Here is an 8824-nt window from a genome sequence, read left to right on the forward strand (position 1 = left end):
TTTGGGCTATTTCCGCTAACCGGAAGTGGTACTTTTTTTATTCATGCAGCTACAGAGTCTGCTTTATTCAACTTTACTTTTATAATAATTGTTCAATATTTTATTCATTTGTTTTGATTTGTTGTTGATGGTACTTTAATGTTCAGAATATAAAACTATAATCATTGTCTTACGGTTTACTCCTCAAATATCCATCCTCATATCTGAGTATACGAAAAAGTCGAGGGGAGACCACTCCCGATTTTTTCATCTTAAAAACTAGGGGGCTTAGCCCCCTGCTCACTTCGCTCACATCCCCCCACCCCTCGGCATTAGCTTCGTGCCAGCCACTTCACGTCTCTGCCGCTCGCGTACGTGGATTTCACTTTCACCAAACAACAAATCTTTTAATTCTCACAGATACGCCTCTTCTTTTCCCTGATGGCAACATGAATTAGACGATCTACAAGTCTCTGACTTAAAGTTTAAATCAGAACAATATATTCGATCTCTTTTCGCTGTTCCATTATTTCATTGAGTAATAATTTCCATTTCTTTGCGCTAATGCGATCTTTACTATGATTTTTTTTGAGACTTTTGAATTTTAGTACTTCCATTATCTCTAACCTGCTCTGCATGTGTATCGCGCCAACGTTTTTGAATTTTTTTACGACATTCTACTTTGTTATCTACTCTTTGTCTTTTATTTCCAGCTCCAGGCCTGGTTAAGTCTCTTGACACAAAGTCTCATTTCATAGGACGTGAAAGTATCTCTCTGAAAATGTTGCTTCTCATCCCAGGCTAAAAACTCTCGTCTTGTCCCAGGATTTTTTTATTATAGTAGAAAGATGTTGGAAAGTTAAGGTGTTTTCTAAATATGCAGGATGCTGAGAAATTAATTCATTTATTTATCTCTAGTAATGTCAACTACTGCAATGCGGTGTTCACTGGTTGTTCAAATTGTTCTTTATACAGCTTTCAGTAAATTCAAAATGCTAGTGCAAGAATTATTACAAGAACTAAAAAGTACAAACTCATAACCCCTGTCCTCAAGTCCTTACACTGGCTCCCGGTTAAGTATAGAGCTGATTGATTTCAAAATCCTTCTTTTAACCTATAAAGCCTTAACGACAGGTGGCAGTGCTCCTCAGGGCTGAAGCTGATTAGGACACCCACAGGGTGACATGGGAGATAGAGTCCAGAAATGCAGCCCTTTCGGGGTCTTTGGGTACTGCAAGGGGGCACTACTGGGGCAGGATTGCCCTGATTTCTGCACAACTTGGAGCCCCACCTGCTGTGTGCTCCTGGTAGGCCCATTCACCCGGTACCATCCATTATGGCCTCCTGGGTGGGAAAGAATCCATCATTTATCCCTGCCAGGATGCCTGTCCTTGCTCCCTGGCACCTGCATTGTATACTCAGTTGTGTAAATTTGCACTCAAGTTACTAGTACGCTGCTGCTGCAGACATTGCGCACAACTTTTCTCTCCCCCGTGCATTCGTGTGATGTGATGTGACGATAAGGTGACTTGACTTGACTTGTACTCTGGGAACGTTTAGATCTTTGTGAACTCTGCTGAGTTTAATGGCCTGTTCGTATCAAGGCTTTTCCTTATGAAGTTGTTTATGCAACAGTTCTTCAAAACTAAACTTGCGGCACCCTGGATTTTAAAAATAATCCCAAAACTTCTGAAGGCAGAAGAAAATGATTGTTATGAATCACGAGCCGAGGGTTAGCGGAGGCCTTTAATTACACAAAGGAGTGTTTTTAGATGGTCCGCTATTACTCCGCTCAGACAGGTGAGGGCTGCTTCAGATGGCACCGACTTCAGAGCCTCTTCACTTTCTGCCCTCTTTATTGTGTTGCCGATTTCATTTGAAACGGATACGCTTGATATTTTCATTCATCGGTCCAAACTCAGTAACGAATAATGACAAAGTGACAACACCTCTACAGAAAAGGTCTGCAAGAAGTATTCAGACCCTCCAAGGTGCCTCCTGCTTGCTTTGATTCTCCTGGAGATGTTTCTAGAACTTGATTGGAGTCCACCACTGGCAAACTGAATTGACCGGACGTCATTCAGAAAGGCACACGTGTACCTGTGGATAGAAGGTCCCAGAATTCACATTGCGTGCGAGCCATGACGTCCAAAGAACTCAATGTGAGCAAATTGTGGGCAAGGGCAAGGGGATCCAACTATTTCTAAAGCTGTGAGTGTTCCCAGGAGCACAAGGGCTCGAGAATTTGAGACCACCAGGACTCGTTCTAAAGTGGACCATCAAGCTAAATTGAGTAATCGAGCAAGAAGGACCTTGTAACAAGGACCCAACTGTTACTTTATGAGAGCGTTCAGAGGTCCTCTGCTGAGATGGGAGAACCTTCTGGAAGGATGACCATCTGAGCAGCACTCTATCAGCCAGGCAATGTAAAGGCTGGCTGTGGTCTGTGCAAGAGTCAGTAAAAGCTGTAACTCAAAGTGTCTGCCCAGCCCGGCCCGTTATTTTTAAGGTGGGCTGTAAAGTCTGTCACTGATAAGGGTGTCTGTCCTCCTAAGGGCCCTGCCTGGTGAGGAAAAAATTTAAAAGATAGAAAAGAGACAGCAACCAAATGACAACCAGCAATTTAAAGTAAACAGGCCATCTTCCAGTCGGTGCAAACCAGAAGATCACAGCAGGCAGTTTCCCAGCCACCAGGGCCATTTAAAACGAGACTAAAAGTCAGACCAAAAAAGAGGGTGTTAATCAATCTATAGCCACCCACCCAAATAACAAACTGACCTTTAAACACTCGCAGTCCGTCTCACTCACTCGCACTTGAAGGGCAATGAGGGCTGCGCAGGAAACACTTGTCACCTGAATGACTTGGTGACGCGTGTCCAAATCTGCCTTAATGCAGCACTGGGACGAGGAATTAAACAGAGAAGCAGCTTGACTCCTTATTTCACTACAGCCAACGGTATTAACATGTACAGTGCATCCGGAAAGTATTCACAGCACATCACTTTTTCCACATTTTGTTATGTTACAGCCTTATTCCAAAATGGATTCAATTCATTTTTTTCCTCAGAATTCTACACACAACACCCCATAATGACAACGTGAAAAAAGTTTACTTGAGGTTTTTGCAAATTTATTAAAAATGGTTGTTAATTTAAAGTAACAAACAGCAACTGAAAGCCGCTGCAGTAAAGGCCTGGCAGAGCATTAAAAAGGAGGAAACCCAACATCTGGTGATGTCCAGGAGTTCAAGACTTCAGGCTGTCATTGCCACCAAAGGGTTTTCAACCAAGTATTAGAAATGAACATTTGATTTCCAGTTATTTAATTTGTCCAATTACTTTTCAGCCCCTGAAATGAAGGGATTGTGTTCAAAAAATGCTTTAGTTGCCTCACATTTTTATGCAATCGTTTTGTTCACCCCACTGAATTAAAGCTGAAAGTCTGCACTTCAACTGCATCGGAGTTGTTTCATTTCAAATTCATTGTGTTAATGTACAGAACCAAAATGAGAAAAAAAAGTTGTCTCTGTCCAAATATTTAGGGACCTAACTGTATATATGAAAGGTGTGATATAAGAGAAAGATGCCTAGATAAATTCATACATATCTAGGAGTGAAAATCACTGGGGTATGGATGGATAAATAGATACGCAAGGCACTATGCGATAGACACAGGCTGACACATAAGAATTATGTTATATAATAGCCATACAGATATAATCTCAACATATAAAATAACAGGTAGATACATACAGTAGATATGTAACATCAAGACATGGAAGGCACTATATTATAAAAGGTAAATATCTTGATATATTACTTACTTTATACATTGTTACTTAGTATTGCCTAATCCATCCATCCATTTTCCAACCCGCTGAATCCAAACACAGGGTCATGGGGGTCTGCTGGAGCCAATCCCAGCCAACACAGGGCACAAGGCAGGAACCAATCCCGGGCAGGGTGCCAACCCACCGCAGGACACACACACACACACCAAGCACACACTAGGGCCAATTTAGAATCACCAGTCCACCTAACCTGCATGTCTTTGGACTGTGGGAGGAAACCAACGCAGACACGGGGAGAACATGCAAACTCCATGCAGGGTGGACGCGGGAAGCGAACCCGGATCTCCTAACTGTGAGGCAGCAGCGCTACCCACTGCACCACCGTGCCGCCCTTTGCCTAATCTTATTTTTATATTTTTCTTTTTTCTTTCTTTGCCCAGTGGGGGCTGGGTGGTCTTGTGGCCTTGGTACCCCTGCACATTTTTTTTTTCTCCAGCCCTCTGGGTTGTTTTTTTTTGTTGTTGTGTTTTTCTGTCCTCCCTGGCCATCGGACGTTATTTTATTTTTTGTTACTTAGCATTGCCTAATTTTATTTTTAGATTTTTCTTTTTTCTTTCTTCATCATTTGTATGAAAACGTAGAAATAAATGTTGTTGTTGATATGAAAGGCGCTATATAACACAGATGGACAGACTGACAGACAGCACTTCATAATTGACTCAGACACGGCCCCTGCCCTACATACAGTATGTTACCAGTTAGGTCACCAGTGGGTGGCAGGGTGCTATAAACTGGTTTCATTTGCTTCAGTCTCAACGGAGAGGCCTGGCCAAGTGAGCTAAGAGAGTGGAAAGTGGCGGGGGTCCCAGATGCCTTTTTGCAGTGTGGACAGACAGCTGTCTTGGTTTTGATGGCTCTCTTGTGGGAATTGCAAACCAAACACATTCAGTCTCACATAAAAGGCGCTTGATGGCTGCACTTCCACCTCTTGAATTTAAACAGCAAAGCCTCAGAGCAACAAAAAAGAAAAGCAAAGAGAAAGAGCCACAAGTGTCTGTTTTCAATAGAGTGGCCTCCCCGGCTCCTCGTCCAGCCGTTTTATAATCTGCTTATCCTCTTCAGGATCACTGGGGTGACTTGGGCTGAGAAGCACAACGCTGACACAACTGGGGTCTCGTTGAATGGAATGACAGGCAGACAGATGCTATTTGCCAATCACCCCCACAGCCCTGAGACAAATTGTAATGAATGTCTTTGCCTGCACAGAATTCTCGAGTGACCCCCTCTGCCCCTCCAGCCTTTGTTCACTGGGCGCTCCTTTGAAAGCCTGAGCTCAGGCTCTTTGGATTCTCATTCCTGCTGCCCCTCAATCTCATTACTTGACTGAGGGTCTCCAAGTCTGAACTCACAGAGGAGACCCTACACCAACGTACGCGACACATCAGCCAACCAATAAAAGGAATTTCAACACGAATAGAATGGCATCGCAACTACCACCTCATGACCAGCCGAAACCCACAACTGAACCCACCGCCCTGACCCCCCAACACACACACTCACAAACCCAACCTGCACTGACCAGCTGTCAGCTTCTTAACATGGATTTAGGAGGGGCTGAAAACACACCGACCAGACCACAGACCCCATGTTTGGGAGGGTGTACCCCCGAGAATTCAGCTTTCTTTCCGCATTTTAACAATGTGCAGGACAGGCAAGCAGAGGACAGAAAAGTGTATCATGTCCAGGGTGGGCTCCTGCTCTGTACCAGATGCAACCAGGATGAGCCAGGGGACTCTAAACTATAGTAGACTCTTAGTAAAATATCATATGGGATAGATAGATAGATAGATAGATAGATAGATAGATAGATAGATAGATAGATAGATAGATAGATAGATAGATAGATAGATAGATAGATAGATAGATAGATAGATATGTAAGGCACTATATAATCTAGATAGATATGTATGAAAGGCACTATATAATAGATAGATAGATAGATAGATAGATAGATAGATAGATAGATAGATAGATATGAAAGGCACTATATAATCTAGATAGATAGGTATGAAAGGCACTATATAATCTAGACAGATATGTATGAAAGGCACTATATAATAGATAGATAGATAGATAGATAGATAGATATAGATAGATAGATAGATAGATATGAAAGGCACTAAATTTAGATAGATATGAAAGGCACTATATAATAGATAGGTATGAAAGGCACTATATAATAGATAGATAGATAGATAGATAGATAGATATGAAAGGCACTAAATAATCTAGATAGATATGTATGAAAGGCACTATATAATAGATAGATAGATATGAAAGGCACTATATAATCTAGATAGATAGGTATGAAAGGCACTATATAATCTAGATAGATATGTATGAAAGGCACTATATAATAGATAGATAGATAGATAGATAGATAGATAGATAGATAGATATGAAAGGCACTATATAATCTAGATAGATAGGTATGAAAGGCACTATATAATCTAGATAGATATGTATGAAAGGCACTATATAATAGATAGATAGATAGATAGATAGATAGATAGATATGAAAGGCACTATATAATCTAGATAGATAGGTATGAAAGGCACTATATAATCTAGACAGATATGTATGAAAGGCACTATATAATAGATAGATAGATAGATAGATATGAAAGGCACTAAATTTAGATAGATATGAAAGGCACTATATAATAGATAGGTATGAAAGGCACTATATAATAGATAGATAGATAGATAGATAGATAGATAGATAGATAGATAGATAGATAGATATGAAAGGCACTAAATTTAGATAGATATGAAAGGCACTATATAATAGATAGGTATGAAAGGCACTATATAATAGATAGATAGATAGATAGATAGATAGATAGATAGATAGATAGATATGAAAGGCACTAAATTTAGATAGATATGAAAGGCACTATATAATAGATAGGTATGAAAGGCACTATATAATAGATAGATAGATAGATAGATAGATAGATAGATAGATAGATAGATAGATATGAAAGGCACTAAATTTAGATATGAAAGGCACTATATAATAGATAGGTATGAAAGGCACTATATAATAGATAGATAGATAGATAGATAGATAGATATGAAAGGCACTAAATTTAGATAGATATGAAAGGCACTATATAATAGATAGGTATGAAAGGCACTATATAATAGATAGATAGATAGATAGATAGATAGATAGATAGATAGATAGATAGATAGATATGAAAGGCGCTATACAACAGACAGATGGATTGTTTTACATCGCTGGTCCATCAACTACTGACAGGACCTCCATGGCGGTTAAGAAGCCACCGACTAACTCGATTTTCAGTCCCGACTCCTCTTCCCGAATCTGCGAGTTTTCCTGGACCCTTAAAGCCAGCCGCCCCCTCATCCCGCAGTCCTAAAGTGTCCCTGATGTCGTCACAGCAGTCTGCTCCGCTCCCACCGACGCTCCGTAATCTCCTGTAAATCTTTTTGCAGACGCGAGCAATTCAAAGTGTCGGGGGGCGACGCACGTGACCGCCCTTGTTACGAAATCAGGCGCCGTGGTAGGTGGGGGTCGCGCTGGGCTCCTCGAACTCGGGATTCGTGCAATAACAGCGGGAAGCGAACTGAGTAAACATCACGGCATCTCGTAATAATAATAATGATATAATAACAATAACAGATGATCGGTTAGGTCACGCCAGCCCATCCATCCGGCCGCTTTGACCGGTACAGAATCGCCAGACAGGTCCCAGCAAGTGCCGCCCGGGACGGGACGCCATTCCGCCGCTTGGTACACTCGTCCACACCTACGCCACGGGAGAGGCAGAATGCGATCGCCGTGAAGTGCGAGTCCAGCCCTGTCCAGTCACGGCAAGCTCCACAGCTGTGCTTAACTTCGTTTACTTTCACTTCTAAACGGCAGAAGTCTCCTCGCTTTTGATTCACTAGCAGCCATTCCGCGAGCGCTTGATTGCCTGCCTTATCCCGTGTGTGAGCTCTCGATTTCGGTAAATCAAACGACATTCATGATGGCACAAATTAACCAACAATCTCTGGGAGGACAGCACCGATCAGGCGACTGTGTAACCAGGCTGCCCCACACGTGTCCAAGAACTGAGCCGCTACGTAATTTTTGAGAGATCCATATGAACAGAGTAGTTACTAATTAAACGTGCGCGACAGAAAGGGGCTCACTGGACTCAAACAAACAGCCAGGTGCTGACATCGTAACGCTTGGACCCCCACAACGGGGCCACCATCCCGCACCCAGGGAAAAGGAGACACGAGAACTACGACAGCCAGCCCTGCGCCGCCCTGTCAGCTGCGTCTTTCTTTCCTCTGGTAGGATAGGCACTAGTTTAGGGATACTCTTGGTGCCACCGCGCATCAAGATTTAAAAAATAGAAGAAAGTAAGTAAGAAACTTACCCGCGTGCACTGTAAAAACACACCGAAGCGGAGATGGCGTGAATCCACACATCAGTGCGGGATGCTCCGCGGCTACGATCTGCTGAGGTTTTAAATCCCACAGCGGCGCAGCCCGCGCTCGAGTGAACTACAAAGAAACAACAACTTGTGTCTGGGAAAGCAAAACACACGCGCGCAACTCTCGGGAGAAAGCGTCCCGCAAAATCGAGACACCTAGTGGCCATGTCTGGGAATGCAACTGTAAACTTAGGGTTTGAAATAACAGCGAAGTGCTGCTTAACCTCTCCGGGGCGTCCGAACAGGTCTAATGGCCGTTTTGTTTTAATGTGTAAATCTACGATTTCCTATTCCATCGTGTTGTGTACGCGGCTTTGAAAATAAATAAATAACGAGTACATAGGCTCATTGACATCTGAAGCCCCTCATGCAAACCAAATAGTAATGCCATTGATTAATCCAGACTAGGATCGTGAGGGGCTGGAGCCTATCATAACGACCATAGGGCACAAGACAGAAACAAACCCTGGACAAGGCACCAGTCCATCACAGGATGAATTCGCACATCCGGGACAATTTAGTGTCGCTAATTCACCAAACA

General features: G+C 42.5%; 1 protein-coding gene across 1 annotated transcript in view; it reads right to left on the reverse strand.

Moving 5' to 3' along the window:
* LOC114654474 (MOB kinase activator 3B) overlaps positions 1-8577 on the reverse strand; it is a 90456-nt gene extending 81879 nt beyond the window's left edge. The window contains exon 1 of the mRNA XM_028805046.2: positions 8227-8577. The gene's annotated coding sequence lies outside the window, so the exon portion shown is untranslated. The remainder of the gene's footprint in view (positions 1-8226) is intronic.
* Positions 8578-8824: the final 247 nt, after the last annotated feature.

This window comes from Erpetoichthys calabaricus, chromosome 7 (genome assembly GCF_900747795.2).
Source record: "Erpetoichthys calabaricus chromosome 7, fErpCal1.3, whole genome shotgun sequence".
NCBI classification, from domain to species: domain Eukaryota; kingdom Metazoa; phylum Chordata; class Cladistia; order Polypteriformes; family Polypteridae; genus Erpetoichthys; species Erpetoichthys calabaricus.